Source organism: Nerophis ophidion, linkage group LG11 (assembly GCF_033978795.1).
Source record: "Nerophis ophidion isolate RoL-2023_Sa linkage group LG11, RoL_Noph_v1.0, whole genome shotgun sequence".
Lineage (NCBI taxonomy): Eukaryota > Metazoa > Chordata > Actinopteri > Syngnathiformes > Syngnathidae > Nerophis > Nerophis ophidion.
This window is the reverse complement of record NC_084621.1, coordinates 18,057,116-18,075,330: the sequence shown is the minus strand read 5'-3', so window position 1 is coordinate 18,075,330 and position 18,215 is coordinate 18,057,116. Positions and strand designations below refer to the sequence as shown.

Here is an 18,215-nt window from a genome sequence, read left to right as displayed (position 1 = left end):
CAACACAGGCCACCGTCTAAAGACCGTGGGTCAACACAGGCCACCGTCTAAAGACCGTGGGTCAACACAGGCCACCGTCTAAAGACCGTGGGTCAACACAGGCCACCGTCTAAAGACCGTGGGTCAACACAGTCCACCATCTGAAGACCGTGGTCAACACAATCCACCATCTGAAGACCGTGGTCAACACAATCCACCATCTGAAGACCGTGGTCAACACAATCCACCATCTGAAGACCGTGGTCAACACAATCCACCATCTGAAGACCGTGGTCAACACAATCCACCATCTAAAGACCGTGGGTCAACACAGGCCACAGTCTAAAGACCGTGGGTCAACACAGCCCACGTCTAAAGACCGTGGGTCAATACAGTCCACCATCTGAAGACCGTGGGTCAATACAATCCACCATCTGAAGACCGTGGTCAACACAGTTTACCGTCTAAAGACCCGTCTGCCAACACAGTCCACCGTTTGAAGACCGTGGGTCAACACAGTCCACCGTTTGAAGACCGTGGGTCAACACAGTCCACCGTTTGAAGACCCGTCGGTCAACACAGTCCACTGTCTAAAGACCGTGGGTCAATACAGTCCACCATCTAAAGACCGTGGTCAACACAATCCACCATCTGAAGACCGTGGTCAACAGTTTACCGTCTAAAGACCGTGGTCAACACAATCCACCATCTGAAGACCGTGGTCAACAGTTTACCGTCTAAAGACCCGTCTGTCAACACAGTCCACTGTTTGAAGACCGTGGGTCAACACAGTCCACCGTTTGAAGACCCGTCGGTCAACACGGTCCACTGTCTAAAGACTGTGGGTCAACACTGTCCACCATCTGAAGCCCATGGGTCAACACAATCCACCACCTGAAGACCGTGGTCCACACAGTTTTATTTGAAGAGTGGAAGTCTTTCAGCTGATCACAAACAGATTCCAGAAGAGTTGATCAGACACAAAAACGAGATATGGTCCTAGAATTAGAGATAATTGCTGGATCTTTGAATAAAGGGAGGACAAAAGCAAACTGATGGAATGTTTTTGTTTTTAACTGACAGGACTGAAAATAATGGAAAGTGTCTGTGCTATAAAATCAGCTTTCCAAATAAGGGTCAACGAATTCAGGTGTGGTTTTTGGAGCAGCACAAGACAAGTAAGAGCAGCAGAGGGACAACGATGGGAGATTAGTGATTAGTCTGCAAGTCTTGGACTTTGACACACTTCTCTCTCACAAGTGCACACCCACTTGACTGAAGGAGGCACAACACACTGAACTTTGCACCTCTGCCAGCGTAGTGCAAACATGCACGTACACACACACACACACGATTTTACAAGAATGAAAGTCTAATATTACGGGAAAAAAGTTGTAATATTTAGAAAATAAAGTCATTATTTTACAAGAATAAAAGTCTGTTATTGTGGAATTATAGTTGTAATATTTTGAAAATAAATTCATGTTTTACAACAATAAAAGTCTACCATTGTGGAAGTAAAGTTGTAATATTTTGAAAATAAAGTCATGATTTTACAAAAATAGAAGTCTAAAATTATGGAACAACAGTTGTAATATTTTGAAAATAAAGTATTATTTTACAAGAATAAAAGTCTGTTATTGTGGAAGTGAAGTTGTAATATTTTGAAAATACAGTCATGATTTTACAAGAAAAAAAGTCTGCTTTTGTTTAAGTAAAGTTACAATATTTTAGAAAATAAAGTCCTGATTTTTCAAGAATAAGTGTAAAATTATGGAACTAATGTTGTAATTTTTTAAAGTCATGATTTTACAAGAATAAAAGTCTAATTTTGTGGAAGTAAAGTTGTATTATTTTGAAAACAAAGTTATGTTTTTACAAGACAAAAAGTCTAATATTATGGAAGTAAAGTTGTAATATTTTCAAAATAAAGTCCTGATTTTACAAGAATAAAAGTCGGACATTATGGAAGTAAAGTTGTAATTTTTTTTTTTAAATAAAGTCAAGATTTTACAAGACTAAATGTCAAATATTGTTAAAGCAAAGTTGTAATATTTTGAAAATAAAGTCATGATTTTACAAGAATAGATGTCTAAAATTGTGGAAGTAAAAATTTTTTCCAAACAAGGTCATGATTTTACAAGAATGAAAGTCTAATATTGTGGAAGTGAAGTTGTAATATTTTAAAAACAAAGTTATGTTTTTACAAGAAGAAAAGTCTAATATAATGGAAGTAAAGGTGGAATATTTTCAAAATAATGTCCTGATTTTACAAGAATAAAAGTCGGACATTATGGAAGTAAAGTTGTAATTAAAAAAAAAAAATAAAGTCATGATTTTACAAGAATAAAAGTCAAATATTGTTAAAATAAAGTTGTAATTTTGAAAATAAAGTCATTATGATTTTACAAGAATAAAAGTCTGTTATTGTGGAAGTAAAGTTGCAATATTTTAAAAATAAAGCCCTGATTTTACAAGAATAAAAGTCTAAAATTGTGGAAGTTGTAATTTTTTTCTAAATTGAGTCATGATTTTAGAAGAATAAAAGTCTAATATTGTGGAAGTAAAGCTGTAATATTTTATAAAATAAAGTCGTGATTTTACAAGAATAAAAGTCTGGTTTTGAGAAAGTAAAGTTGCAATATTTTAAAAAATAAAGTTCTGATTTTACAAAAATAAGTCAAACATTATGGTACTAATGTAATTTGTTAAAGTCATGATTTTACAAGAATAAAAGTCTAAATTTGTGGAAGTTGTAATATTTTGATATAAAAGTTATGTTTTTACGGGAAGAAAATTCTAGTATTGTGGAAGTTGTATTTTGAAAATAAAGTCATGATTTCACATGAATAAACGTCCAAAATTATGGAAGTAAAGTTGTAATATTTTCAAAATAAAGTACTGATTTTACAAAAATAAAGGTCTGACATTATGGAAGTAAAGTTGTAATTTTTTAAAAAATAAAGTCCTGATTTTACAAGAATAAAATTCAAATTTTGTTAAAGTTGTAATATTTTGAATATATAGTCATGATTTTACAAGAATAAAAGTCTGTTATTTTGGAAGTAAAAGTTGCAATATTTTGAAAATAATGTCCCGATTTTACAAGAATAAAAGTCTAAAATGGTGGAAGTTGTAATTTTTTTCTAAATAAAGTCATGATTTTACAAGAATAAAAGTCTAAAATGGTGGAAGTTGTAATTTTTTTCTAAATAAAGTCATGATTTTACAAGAATAAAAGTCTAATATTGTGGGAGTAATGTAATATTTTGAAAATAAAGTCATGATTTTACAAGAATAAAAGTCAAATATTGTTAAAGTAAAGTTGTAATATTTTGAAAATAAAGTCATGATTTTACAAGAATAAAAGTATGTTATTGTGGAAGTAAAGTTGCAATATTTTAAAAATAAAGTCCTGATTTTACAAAAATAAGTCCAAAATTATGGAACTAATGTTGTAATTTGTTAAAGTAAAGTCATGATTTTACAAGAATAAAAGTCTAATTTTGTGGAAGTAAAGTTGTAATATTTTGAAAATAAAATCATGATTTTACAAGAATAAATGTCTAAAATTATGGAACTGATGTTGTAGTTTTTTAAAGTAAAGTTCTGATTTTACAAGAATAAAAGTCTAAAATTGTGGAAGTTGTAATATTTTGAAAATAAAGTCCTGATTTTACAAGAATAAAAGTCTAATATGGAATTAAAGTTGTAATATTTTGAAAATAGTCATGATTTTACACGAATAAAAGTATTTTATGGTGGAAGTAAAGTTGCAATATTTTAAAAATAAAGTCCTGATTTTACAAGAATAAAAGACTAAAATTATGGAAGTTTTAATTTTTTTTTAAATAAATTCATGATTTTACAAGAATAAAAGTCTGTTATTGTGGAAGTTGTAATATTTTAAAAATAAAGTCCTGATTTTACAAGAATAAAAGTCTAATTTTGTGGAAGTTGTAATATTTTGATATAAAAGTTATGTTTTTACGGGAAGAAAATTCTAGTATTGTGGAAGTTGTATTTTGAAAATAAAGTCATGATTTTACATGAATAAAAGTCCAAAATTATGGAAGTAAAGTTGTAATTTTAAAAAAAAATAAAGTCCTGATTTTACAAAAATAAAATTCAAATTTTGTTAAAATAAAGTTGTAATATTTTGAAAATAAAGTCATGATTTTACAAGAATAAGTCTGTTATTTTGGAAGTAAAAGTTGCAATATTTTGAAAATAAAGTCCTGATTTTACAAGAAGTCTAAAATTGTGGAAGTTGTAATTTTTTTCTAAATAAAGTCATGATTTTAGAAGAATAAAAGTCTAATATTGTGGAAGTAAAGTTGTAATATTTTGAAAATAAAGTCATGATTTTACAAGAATAAAAGTATGTTATTGTAGAAGTAAAGCTGCAATATTTTAAAAATAAATTCCTGATTTTACAAAAATAAGTCCAAAATTATGGAACTAATGTTGTAATTTGTTAAAGTAAAGTCATGATTTTACAAGAATAAAAGTCTAATTTTGTGGAAGTAAAGTTGTAATATTTTGAAAAAAAATGTCATGATTTTACAAGAATAAAAGTCTAATTTTGTGGAAGTAAAGTTGTAATATTTTGAAAATAAAATCATGATTTTACAAGAATAAAAGACAAACATTGTTAAAGTAAAGTTGTAATATTTTGAAAATAAAGTCCTGATTTTACAAGAATAAATGTCTAAAATTATGGAACTGATGTAGTTTTTTAAAGTAAAGTCCTGATTTTACAAGAATAAAAGTCTAAAATTGTGGAAGTTGTAATATTTTGAAAATAAAGTCATGATTTCACAAGAATAAAAGTCTGATATTGTGGAAGTAAAGTTGTAATATTTTGAAAATGAAGTCCTGATTTTACAAGAATAAAAGTCTAATATGGAAGTAAAGTTGTAATATTTTGAAAATAAAGTCATGATTTTACACAAATAAAAGTATTTTATGGTGGAAGTAAAGTTGCAATATTTTAATAATAAAGTCCTGAATTTACAAAAATAAAAGTATAAAATTATGGAAGTAAAGTCGTAATTTTTTTAAAATGAAGTCAGGATTTTACAAGAATAAAAGTGTAATTTTGTGGAAGTAAAGTTGTAATATTTTGAAAATAAAGTCCTGATTTTACAAGAATGAAAGTCTAAAATTATGGAAGTTGTAATTAAAAAAAAAAAATAAAGTCATGATTTTACAAGAATAAAAGTCTAATTTTGTGGAAGTTGTGATATTTTGAAAATAAAGTTGTGATTTTACAAGAATAAAAGTCTAGTATTGTGGAAGTAAAGTATTTTGAAAGTACATTCATTGTCAGGTAAAGGTGGTAACAAACCCCAAGATGCATGATGGCAGGCTTAGTGCAGGAAAACGTGATTTCATGTCCAAAAATGCAAGAAAAAGACAAACCAAGAGCTAGGAGACAGGAAATACGTTACCAGGTGAACAGGAACCAGCAAACAGAAGACGGTGAGCTGCAAACAGGAAACAGGAACCAGCAAACAATACTGCAGCACTGACTGGAGGGCAAGCAAGGCAGGTGTAAATAGTGGCGGGCTGATTGCAAGCAGGTGTGTCCAGGTGCCAATCAGACACAGCGCTCAGGGAGACAAGCAGGAAACTGAACACAAATAAGAGCGCTGACAGGAAATGAAACAAAAAAAAGAAAAAACTAAAACATAACTAAACTGTCAGTGACAAGCCTGGCAGTCATGATTTTACAATAATAAAAGTCTGATATTATGGAAGTAAAGTTGTAATATTTTAGAAATAGAGTCCTGATTTTACAAGAATAAAAGTCAAATATTGTTAAAGTAAAGTTGTAATATTTTGAAAATAAAGTCTTGATTTTACAAGAATAAAAGTCGGACATTGTGGAAGTAAAGTTGTAATTTTTTTTTTAAATAAAGTCATGATTTTACAAGAATAAAAGCCAAATATTCAAGTAAAGTTGTAATTTTGAAAATAAAGTCATGATGATTTTACAAGAATAAAAGTCTAAATTTGTGGAAGTTGTAATATTTTGATATAAAAGTTATGCTTTTACGGGAAGAAAATTCTAGTATTGTGGAAGTTATATTTTGAAAATAAAGTCATGATTTTACATGAATAAAAGTCCAAAATTATGGAAGTAAAGTTGTAATATTTTCAAAATAAAGTACTGATTTTACAAAAATAAAGGTCTGACATTATGGAAGTAAAGTTGTAATTTTTTTTAAAATAAAGTCCTGATTTTACAAGAATACAATTCAAATTTTGTTAAAGTAAAGTTGTAATATTTTGAAAATAAAGTCATGATTTTACAAGAATAAAAGTCTGTTATTTTGGAAGTAAAAGTTGCAGTATTTTGAAAATAAAGTACTGATTTTACAAAAATAAAGGTCTGACATTATGGAAGTAAAGTTGTAATATTTTGAAAATAAAGTCATGATTTTACAAGAATAAAAGTCCAAAATTATGGAAGTAAAGTTGTAATATTTTGAAAATAAAGTCATGATTTTACAAGAATAAAAAACAAATATTGTTAAAGTAAAGTTGTAATAATTTGAAAATAGAGTCATGATTTTACAAGAATAAATGTCTAAAATTGTGGAAGTTGTAATTTTTTTCTAAAAAAAACCCATGATTTTATAAGAATAAAAGTCTAATATTGTGGAAGTAAAGTTGTAATATTTTGAAAATAAAGTCATGATTTTACAAAAACAAAAGTATTTTATTGTGGAAGTAAAGTTGCTATTTTTTAAAAAGTTCCTGATTTCACAAGAATAGGTCTAAAATTATGGAACTGATGTTGTAGTTTTTTAAAGTAAAGTCCTGATTTTACAAGAATAAAAGTCTAAAATTGTGGAAGTTGTAATATTTTGAAAATAAAGTCATGCTTTTACAAGAATAAAAGTCTGAGATTGTGGAAGTAAAGTTGTAATATTTTGAAAATAAAGTCCTGATTTTACAAGAATAAAAGTCTAATATGGAAGTAAAGTTGTAATATTTTGAAAATAAAGTCATGATTTTACACGAATAAAAGTATTTTTATGGTGGAAGTAAAGTTGCAATATTTTAAAAATGAATTCCTGATTTTACAAGAATAAAAGTCTAAAATTATGGAAGTAAAGTTCTATTTTTTTTTTAAAATAAAGTCATGATTTAACAAGAATAAAAGCCTAATATTGTGGAAGTAAAGTTGTAATACTTTGAAAATAAAGTTTTGATTTTACAAGAATAAAAGTCTGTTATTGTGGAAGTAAAGTTGTAATATTTTAAAAAATAAAGTCCTGAATTTACAAAAATAAAAGTCTAAAATTATGGAAGTAAAGTTGTAATTTTCTTAAAATGAAATCATGATTTTACAAGAATAAAAGTCTAATTTTGTGGAAGTAAAGTTGTAATATTTTGAAAATAAAGTCCTGATTTTACAAGAATAAAAGTCTAAAATTATAGAAGTTATAATTTTTAAAAAATAAAGTCATCATTTTACAAGAACAAAAGTCTAATATTGTGGACGTTGTAATATTTTGGAAATAAAGTCATGATTTTACAAGAATAAAAGTCTAGTATTGTGGAAGTAAAGTATTTTGAAAGTACATTCATTGTCAGGTAAAGGTGGTAACAAACCCCAAGATGCATGATGGCAGGCTTAGTGCAGGAAAACGTGATTTCATGTCCAAAAATGCAAGAAAAAGACAAACCAAGAGCTAGGAGACAGGAAATACGTTACCAGGTGAACAGGAACCAGCAAACAGAAGACGGTGAGCTGCAAACAGGAAACAGGAACCAGCAAACAATACTGCAGCACTGACTGGAGGGCAAGCAAGGCAGGTGTAAATAGTGGCGGGCTGATTGCAAGCAGGTGTGTCCAGGTGCCAATCAGACACAGCTGAGGGGAAACAGCGCTCAGGGAGACAAGCAGGAAACTGAACACAAATAAGAGCGCTGACAGGAAATGAAACAAACAAAGAAAAAACTAAAACATAACTAAACTGTCAGTGACAAGCCTGGCAGTCATGATTTTACAAGAATAAAAGTCTAATATTGTCTAAGTAAAGTTGTAGTATTTTGAAAATAAAGTCCTGATTTTACAAGAATAAAAGTCTAATATTGTGGAAGTAAATTTGTAATATTTTCAAAATAAAGACATGATTTTACAGGAATAAAAGTCTAATGTGGAAAGAAACCTGCAATATTTTCAAAATAAAGACATGATTTTACAGGAATAAAAGTCTAATATTACAAAAGTAAAGTTGTAATATTTGGACAATAAATTCATGTTTTACAAGAATAAAAGTCTAATATTGTTGAAGTAAAGTTGTAATATTTTAAAAATAAAGTCCTGATTTTACAAGAATAAGTCTAAAATTATGGAAGTGATGTTGCACTTTTTTAAAGTAAAGTCCTGATTTTCCAAGAATGAAAGTCTAATTTCGTGGAAATGAAGTTGTATTGTTTTAAAAACAAAGTTATGTTTTTACAAGAAGAAAAGTCTAATATTATGGAAGTAAAGTTGTAATATTTTCACAATAACGTCCTGAGTTTAAAGAATAAAAGTCTAAAATAATGGAAGTAAAGTTGTAATTTAAAAAAAAATAAACTCAGGATTTTACAAGAACAAAAGTCTAATATTGTGGAAAGAAACTTACAATATTTTCAAAATAAAGACATGATTTTACAGGAATAAAAGTCTAATATTACAGAAGTAAAGTTGTAATATTTGGAAAATAAATTAATGTTTTACAAGAATAAAAGTCTAATATTCTGGAAGTGAAGTTGTAATATTTTGAAAATGAATTCAAGTTTTACAAAAATTAAAGTTTACATCTGTGGAAGTAAAGTTGTAATAGTTTGAAAATAAAGTCATGATTTTACAAAAATACAAGTCTAATTTAGAATTAATGTTGTAATATTTTGAAAATACAGTCATGATTTTACAAGAATAAAAGTCTGGTTTTGTGGAAGTAAAGTTGTATTATTTTGAAAATAAAAACATGATTTTACAAGAATAAAAGTCTGGTTTTGTGGAAGTAAAGTTGTATTATTTTGAAAATAAAAACATGATTTTACAAGAATAAAAGTCTAATATTACAGATGTAAAGTTGTAATATTTGGAAAATATATTCATGTTTTACAAGAATAAAAGTCTGTTATTGTGGAAGTAAAGTTGTATATTTTGAAAATAAATTTATGTTTTACAAGAATAAAAGTCTAATATTGTGGAAGTAAAGTTGTAATATTTTGAAAATAAAGTCCTGATTTTTCAAGAATAAATGTCTAAAATTATGGAAGTAAAGTTGTATTTTTAAAAAAATAAATTAATGAATTTACAAGAATAAAAGTCAAATTTTGTGGAAGTAAAGTTGTAATATTTTGGAAATAAAGTCATGATTTTACAAGAATAAAAGTCTAAAATTATGGAATTAATGTTGCAATATTTTGAAAATACAGTCATAATTTTACAAGAATAAAAGTCTGTTATTGTGGAAGTAAAGTTGTATATTTTGAAAATAAATGTATGTTTTACAAGACTAAAAGTCTAATATTGTGGAAGTAGAGTTGTAATATTTTGAAAATAAAGTCCTGATTTTTCAAGAATAAATGTCTAAAATTATGGAAGTAAAGTTGTTTTTAAAAAAAATAAATTAATGAATTTACAAGAATAAAAGTCAAATTTTGTGGAAGTAAAGTTGTAATATTTTGGAAATAAAGTCATGATTTTACAAGAATAAAAGTCTAAAATTATGGAAGTAAAGTTGTAATATTTTGAAAATAAAGTCATGATTTTACAAGAATTAAAGTCTAATATGGAATTAATGTTGTAATATTTTGAAAATACATTCATAATTTTACAAGAATAAAAGTCTGTTATTGTGGAAGTAAAGTTGTAATATTTTGAAAATAAATGTATGTTTTACAAGACTAAAAGTCTAATATTGTGGAAGTAAAGTTGTAATATTTTGAAATAAAGTCCTGATTTTTCAAGAATATAAGTCTAAAATTATGTAAGTAAAGTTGTAATTTTTTTAAAAATAAATTAATGGATTTACAAGAATAAAAGTAAAATTTTGTGGATGTAAAGTTGTAATAATTTTGAAATAAAGTCATGATTTTACAAGAATAAAAGTTTAATATTATGGAAGTAAAGTTGTAATATTTTGAAAATAAATTAATGATTTTAAAAGAATAAAAGTCAAATTTTGTGGAAGTAAAGTTGTAATAATTTGAAAATAAAGTAATGATTTTACAAGAATAAAAGTCTAATATTGTGGAAGTAAATTTGTAATATTTTGAAAATAAAGTCCTGATTTTCCAAGAATAAAAGTCTAAAATTATGGAAGTAAAGTTGTACTTTTAAAAAAAAATAAATTTATGAATTTACAAGAATAAAAGTCAAATTTTGTGGAAGTAAAGTTTTAATATTTTGGAAATAAAGTCATCATTTTACAAGAATAAAAGTCTAAAATTATGGAAGTAAAGTTGTAATATTTTGAAAATATAGTCATGATTTTACAAGAATAAAAGTCTTATATTATGGAAGTAAAGTTGTAATTTTTGAAAAATAAATTAATGATTTTACAAGAATAAAAGACAGATTTTGTGGAAGTAAAGTTGTAATATTTTGCAAATAAAGTCATGATTTTACAAGAATAAAAGTCTAAAATTATGGAAATAAAGTAGTAAAAAAAATTAAGTATTTTACAAGAATAAAAGTCTAATTTTGTGGAAGTAAAGTTGTAATAATTTGGAAATAAAGTCATGATTTTATAAGAATAAAAGTCTAATATGGAAGTAAAGTTGTAATATTTTGAAAATAAAGTCCTGATTTTACAAGAATAAGTCTAAAATTATGGAAGTAATGTTGCACTTTTTTAAAGTAAAGTCCTGATTTTCCAAGAATGAAAGTCTAATTTCGTGGAAATAAAGTTGTATTGTTTTAAAAACAAAGTTATGTTTTTACAAGAAGAAAAGTCTAATATTATGGAAGTAAAGTTGTAATATTTTCACAATAACGTCCTGAGTTTAAAGAATAAAAGTCTAAAATAATGGAAGTAAAGTTGTAATTTAAAAAAAAATAAACTCAGGATTTTACAAGAACAAAAGTCTAATATTGTGGAAAGAAACTTACAATATTTTCAAAATAAAGACATGATTTTACAGGAATAAAAGTCTAATATTACAGAAGTAAAGTTGTAATATTTGGAAAATAAATTAATGTTTTACAAGAATAAAAGTCTAATATTCTGGAAGTGAAGTTGTAATATTTTGAAAATGAATTCAAGTTTTACAAAAATTAAAGTTTACATCTGTGGAAGTAAAGTTGTAATAGTTTGAAAATAAAGTCATGATTTTACAAAAATACAAGTCTAATTTAGAATTAATGTTGTAATATTTTGAAAATACAGTCATGATTTTACAAGAATAAAAGTCTGGTTTTGTGGAAGTAAAGTTGTATTATTTTGAAAATAAAAACATGATTTTACAAGAATAAAAGTCTGGTTTTGTGGAAGTAAAGTTGTATTATTTTGAAAATAAAAACATGATTTTACAAGAATAAAAGTCTAATATTACAGATGTAAAGTTGTAATATTTGGAAAATATATTCATGTTTTACAAGAATAAAAGTCTGTTATTGTGGAAGTAAAGTTGTATATTTTGAAAATAAATTTATGTTTTACAAGAATAAAAGTCTAATATTGTGGAAGTAAAGTTGTAATATTTTGAAAATAAAGTCCTGATTTTTCAAGAATAAATGTCTAAAATTATGGAAGTAAAGTTGTATTTTTAAAAAAATAAATTAATGAATTTACAAGAATAAAAGTCAAATTTTGTGGAAGTAAAGTTGTAATATTTTGGAAATAAAGTCATGATTTTACAAGAATAAAAGTCTAAAATTATGGAATTAATGTTGCAATATTTTGAAAATACAGTCATAATTTTACAAGAATAAAAGTCTGTTATTGTGGAAGTAAAGTTGTATATTTTGAAAATAAATGTATGTTTTACAAGACTAAAAGTCTAATATTGTGGAAGTAGAGTTGTAATATTTTGAAAATAAAGTCCTGATTTTTCAAGAATAAATGTCTAAAATTATGGAAGTAAAGTTGTTTTTAAAAAAAATAAATTAATGAATTTACAAGAATAAAAGTCAAATTTTGTGGAAGTAAAGTTGTAATATTTTGGAAATAAAGTCATGATTTTACAAGAATAAAAGTCTAAAATTATGGAAGTAAAGTTGTAATATTTTGAAAATAAAGTCATGATTTTACAAGAATTAAAGTCTAATATGGAATTAATGTTGTAATATTTTGAAAATACATTCATAATTTTACAAGAATAAAAGTCTGTTATTGTGGAAGTAAAGTTGTAATATTTTGAAAATAAATGTATGTTTTACAAGACTAAAAGTCTAATATTGTGGAAGTAAAGTTGTAATATTTTGAAATAAAGTCCTGATTTTTCAAGAATATAAGTCTAAAATTATGTAAGTAAAGTTGTAATTTTTTTAAAAATAAATTAATGGATTTACAAGAATAAAAGTAAAATTTTGTGGATGTAAAGTTGTAATAATTTTGAAATAAAGTCATGATTTTACAAGAATAAAAGTTTAATATTATGGAAGTAAAGTTGTAATATTTTCAAAATAAATTAATGATTTTAAAAGAATAAAAGTCAAATTTTGTGGAAGTAAAGTTGTAATAATTTGAAAATAAAGTAATGATTTTACAAGAATAAAAGTCTAATATTGTGGAAGTAAAGTTGTAATATTTTGAAAATAAAGTCCTGATTTTCCAAGAATAAAAGTCTAAAATTATGGAAGTAAAGTTGTACTTTTAAAAAAAAATAAATTTATGAATTTACAAGAATAAAAGTCAAATTTTGTGGAAGTAAAGTTTTAATATTTTGGAAATAAAGTCATCATTTTACAAGAATAAAAGTCTAAAATTATGGAAGTAAAGTTGTAGTATTTTGAAAATATAGTCATGATTTTACAAGAATAAAAGTCTTATATTATGGAAGTAAAGTTGTAATTTTTAAAAAATAAATTAATGATTTTACAAGAATAAAAGACAGATTTTGTGGAAGTAAAGTTGTAATATTTTGCAAATAAAGTCATGATTTTACAAGAATAAAAGTCTAAAATTATGGAAATAAAGTAGTAAAAAAAATTAAGTATTTTACAAGAATAAAAGTCTAATTTTGTGGAAGTAAAGTTGTAATAATTTGGAAATAAAGTCATGATTTTATAAGAATAAAAGTCTAATATGGAAGTAAAGTTGTAATATTTTGAAAATAAAGTCCTGATTTTACAAGAATAAGTCTAAAATTATGGAAGTAATGTTGCACTTTTTTAAAGTAAAGTCCTGATTTTCCAAGAATGAAAGTCTAATTTCGTGGAAATAAAGTTGTATTGTTTTAAAAACAAAGTTATGTTTTTACAAGAAGAAAAGTCTAATATTATGGAAGTAAAGTTGTAATATTTTCACAATAACGTCCTGAGTTTAAAGAATAAAAGTCTAAAATAATGGAAGTAAAGTTGTAATTTTAAAAAAAATAAACTCAGGATTTTACAAGAACAAAAGTCTAATATTGTGGAAAGAAACTTACAATATTTTCAAAATAAAGACATGATTTTACAGGAATAAAAGTCTAATATTACAGAAGTAAAGTTGTAATATTTGGAAAATAAATTAATGTTTTACAAGAATAAAAGTCTAATATTCTGGAAGTGAAGTTGTAATATTTTGAAAATGAATTCAAGTTTTACAAAAATTAAAGTTTACATCTGTGGAAGTAAAGTTGTAATAGTTTGAAAATAAAGTCATGATTTTACAAAAATACAAGTCTAATTTAGAATTAATGTTGTAATATTTTGAAAATACAGTCATGATTTTACAAGAATAAAAGTCTGGTTTTGTGGAAGTAAAGTTGTAATATTTTGGAAATAAAAACATGATTTTACAAGAATAAAAGTCTAATATTACAGATGTAAAGTTGTAATATTTGGAAAATATATTCATGTTTTACAAGAATAAAAGTCTGTTATTGTGGAAGTAAAGTTGTATATTTTGAAAATAAATGTATGTTTTACAAGACTAAAAGTCTAATATTGTGGAAGTAGAGTTGTAATATTTTGAAAATAAAGTCCTGATTTTTCAAGAATAAATGTCTAAAATTATGGAAGTAAAGTTGTTTTTAAAAAAAATAAATTAATGAATTTACAAGAATAAAAGTCAAATTTTGTGGAAGTAAAGTTGTAATATTTTGGAAATAAAGTCATGATTTTACAAGAATAAAAGTCTAAAATTATGGAAGTAAAGTTGTAATATTTTGAAAATAAAGTCATGATTTTACAAGAATTAAAGTCTAATATGGAATTAATGTTGTAATATTTTGAAAATACATTCATAATTTTACAAGAATAAAAGTCTGTTATTGTGGATGTAAAGTTGTAATATTTTGAAAATAAAGTCATGATTTTATAAGAATAAAAGTCAAATTCTGTGGAAGTAAAGTTGTAATATTTTGAAAATAAAGTTCTGATTTTACAAGAATAAAAGTAAAATATTGTGGAAGTGAAGTTGTAATATTTTGAAAATACAGTCATGATTTTACAAGAAAAAAAGTCTGCTTTTGTTTAAGTAAAGTTACAATATTTTGGAAAATAAAGTCCTGATTTTTCAGGAATAAGTGTAAAATTATGGAACTAATGTTGTAATTTTTTAAAGTCATGATTTTACAAGAATGAAAGTCTAATTTTGTGGAAGTAAAGTTGTATTATTTTGAAAACAAAGTTATGTTTTTACAAGACAAAAATTCTAATATTATGGAAGTAAAGTTATAATATTTTCAAAATAAAGTCCTGATTTTACAAGAATAAAAGTCGGACATTATGGAAGTAAAGTTGTAATTTAAAAAAAAAAAATAAAGTCAAGATTTTACAAGAATAAATGTCAAATATTGTTAAAGTAAAGTTGTAATATTTTGAAAATAAAGTCTTGATTTTACAAGAATAAAAGTCGGACATTGTGGAAGTAAAGTTGTAATTTTTTTTAAAAATAAAGTCATGATTTTACAAGAATAAAAGCCAAATATTCAAGTATGCAGCCCTTTGAGACACTAGTGATTTAGGGCTATATAAGTAAACATTGATTGATTGATTGAAGTAAAGTTGTAATTTTGAAAATAAAGTCATGATGATTTTACAAGAATAAAAGCCTGTTATTGTGGAAGTAAAGTTGCAATATTTTAAAAATAAAGTCCTGATTTTACAAGAATAAAAGTCAAATATTGTGGAAGTAAAGCTGTAATATTTTGTAAAATAAAGTCGTGATTTTACAAGAATAAAAGTCTGGTTTTGAGAAAGTAAAGTTGCAATATTTTAAAAAATAAAGTTCTGATTTTACAAAAATAAGTCAAACATTATGGTACTAATGTAATTTGTTAAAGTCATGATTTTACAAGAATAAAAGTCTAAATTTGTGGAAGTTGTAATATTTTGATATAAAAGTTATGCTTTTACGGGAAGAAAATTCTAGTATTGTGGAAGTTATATTTTGAAAATAAAGTCATGATTTTACATGAATAAAAGTCCAAAATTATGGAAGTAAAGTTGTAATATTTTCAAAATAAAGTACTGATTTTACAAAAATAAAGGTCTGACATTATGGAAGTAAAGTTGTAATTTTTTAAAAAATAAAGTCCTGATTTTACAAGAATAAAAGTCTGTTATTTTGGAAGTAAAAGTTGCAATATTTTGAAAATAAAGTCCTGATTTTACAAGAATAAAAGTCTAAAATTGTGGAAGTTGTAATTTTTTTCTAAATAAAGTCATGATTTTAGAAGAATAGAAGTCTGATATTGTGGAAGTAATGTAATATTTTGAAAATAAAGTCATGATTTTAGAGGAATAAAAGTCAAATATTGTTAAAGTAAAGTTGTAATATTTTGAAATAAAGTCATGATTTTAAAAGAATAAAAGTATGTTATTGTGGAAGTAAAGTTGCAATATTTTAAAAATAAAGTCCTGATTTTACAAAAATAAGTCCAAAATTATGGAACTAATGTTGTACTTTGTTAAAGTAAAGTCATGATTTTACAAGAATAAAAGTCTAATTTTGTGGAAGTAAATTTGTAATATTTTGAAAATAAAGTCCTGATTTTACAAAAATAAAAGTCTTAAATTATGGAAGTAAAGTTGTAATATTTTGAAAGTAATGATTTTACAAGAATAAAAGTCAAATATTGTGGAAGTAAAGTTGTAATATTTTGAAAATAAAGACATGATTTTACAAGAGTAAAAGTCAAATATTGTGGAAGTAAAGTTGTAATATTTAGAAAATACAGTCGTGATTTTATAGGAATAAAAGTCTGGTTTTGTGAAAGTAAAGTTGCAATATTTTAGAAAATAAAGTCCTGATTTTTCAAGAATAAGTCTAAAATTATGGAACTAATGTAATTTTTTTAAGTAAAGTCATGATTTTACAAGAATAAAAGTCTAATTTTGTGGAAGTAAAGTTGTAATATTTTGAAAATAAAGTCATAATTTTACAAGAATAAAAGTCCAAAATTATGGAAGTAAAGTTGTAATATTTTGAAAATAAAGTCATGATTTTACAAGAATAAAAAACAAATATTGTTAAAGTAAAGTTGTAATATTTTGAAAATAAAGTCATGATTTTACAAGAATAAAAGTCTAATTTTGTGGAAGTAAAGTTGTAATATTTTGAAAATAAAGTCATGATTTTACAAGAATAAAAGTCTAATTTTGTGGAAGTAAAGTTGTAATATTTTGAAAATAAAGTCATGATTTTACAAGAATAAATGTCTAAAATTGTGGAAGTAAAGTTGTAATTTTTTTCTAAAAAAAACCCATGATTTTATAAGAATAAAAGTCTAATATTGTGGAAGTAAAGTTGTAATATTTTGAAAATAAAGTCATGATTTTAAAAAAACAAAAGTATTTTATTGTGGAAGTAAAGTTGCTATTTTTTAAAAAGTTCCTGATTTCACAAGAATAGGTCTAAAATTATGGAACTGATGTTGTAGTTTTTTTAAGTAAAGTCCTGATTTTACAAGAATAAAAGTCTAAAATTGTGGAAGTTGTAATATTTTGAAAATAAAGTCATGCTTTTACAAGAATAAAAGTCTGAGATTGTGGAAGTAAAGTTGTAATATTTTGAAAATAAAGTCCTGATTTTACAAGAATAAAAGTCTAATATGGAAGTAAAGTTGTAATATTTTGAAAAAAAAGTCATGATTTTACACGAATAAAAGTATTTTTATGGTGGAAGTAAAGTTGCAATATTTTAAAAATGAATTCCTGATTTTACAAGAATAAAAGTCTAAAATTATGGAAGTAAAGTTCTATTTTTTTTTTAAATAAAGTCATGATTTAACAAGAATAAAAGCCTAATATTGTGGAAGTAAAGTTGTAATACTTTGAAAATAAAGTTTTGATTTTACAAGAATAAAAGTCTGTTATTGTGGAAGTAAAGTTGTAATATTTTAAAAAATAAAGTCCTGAATTTACAAAAATAAAAGTCTAAAATTATGGAAGTAAAGTTGTAATTTTCTTAAAATGAAATCATGATTTTACAAGAATAAAAGTCTAATTTTGTGGAAGTAAAGTTGTAATATTTTGAAAATAAAGTCCTGATTTTACAAGAATAAAAGTCTAAAATTATAGAAGTTATAATTTTTAAAAAATAAAGTCATGATTTTACAAGAACAAAAGTCTAATTTTGTGGACGTTGTAATATTTTGGAAATAAAGTCATGATTTTACAAGAATAAAAGTCTAGTATTGTGGAAGTAAAGTATTTTGAAAGTACATTCATTGTCAGGTAAAGGTGGTAACAAACCCCAAGATGCATGATGGCAGGCTTAGTGCAGGAAAACGTGATTTCATGTCCAAAAATGCAAGAAAAAGACAAACCAAGAGCTAGGAGACAGGAAATACGTTACCAGGTGAACAGGAACCAGCAAACAGAAGACGGTGAGCTGCAAACAGGAAACAGGAACCAGCAAACAATACTGCAGCACTGACTGGAGGGCAAGCAAGGCAGGTGTAAATAGTGGCGGGCTGATTGCAAGCAGGTGTGTCCAGGTGCCAATCAGACACAGCTGAGGGGAAACAGCGCTCAGGGAGACAAGCAGGAAACTGAACACAAATAAGAGCGCTGACAGGAAATGAAACAAACAAAGAAAAAACTAAAACATAACTAAACTGTCAGT

General features: G+C 25.3%; 1 protein-coding gene across 1 annotated transcript in view; it reads right to left on the bottom strand.

The window, feature by feature from the left end:
- The window catches only part of pklr (pyruvate kinase L/R), a 51,888-nt gene extending 33,899 nt beyond the window's left edge, over nucleotides 1–17,989 (bottom strand). The window contains 3 exon segments of the mRNA XM_061915217.1: nucleotides 5,433–5,513; nucleotides 7,709–7,744; nucleotides 17,946–17,989. The gene's annotated coding sequence lies outside the window, so the exon portion shown is untranslated.
- Between the last annotated feature and the right edge of the window lie 226 nt (nucleotides 17,990–18,215).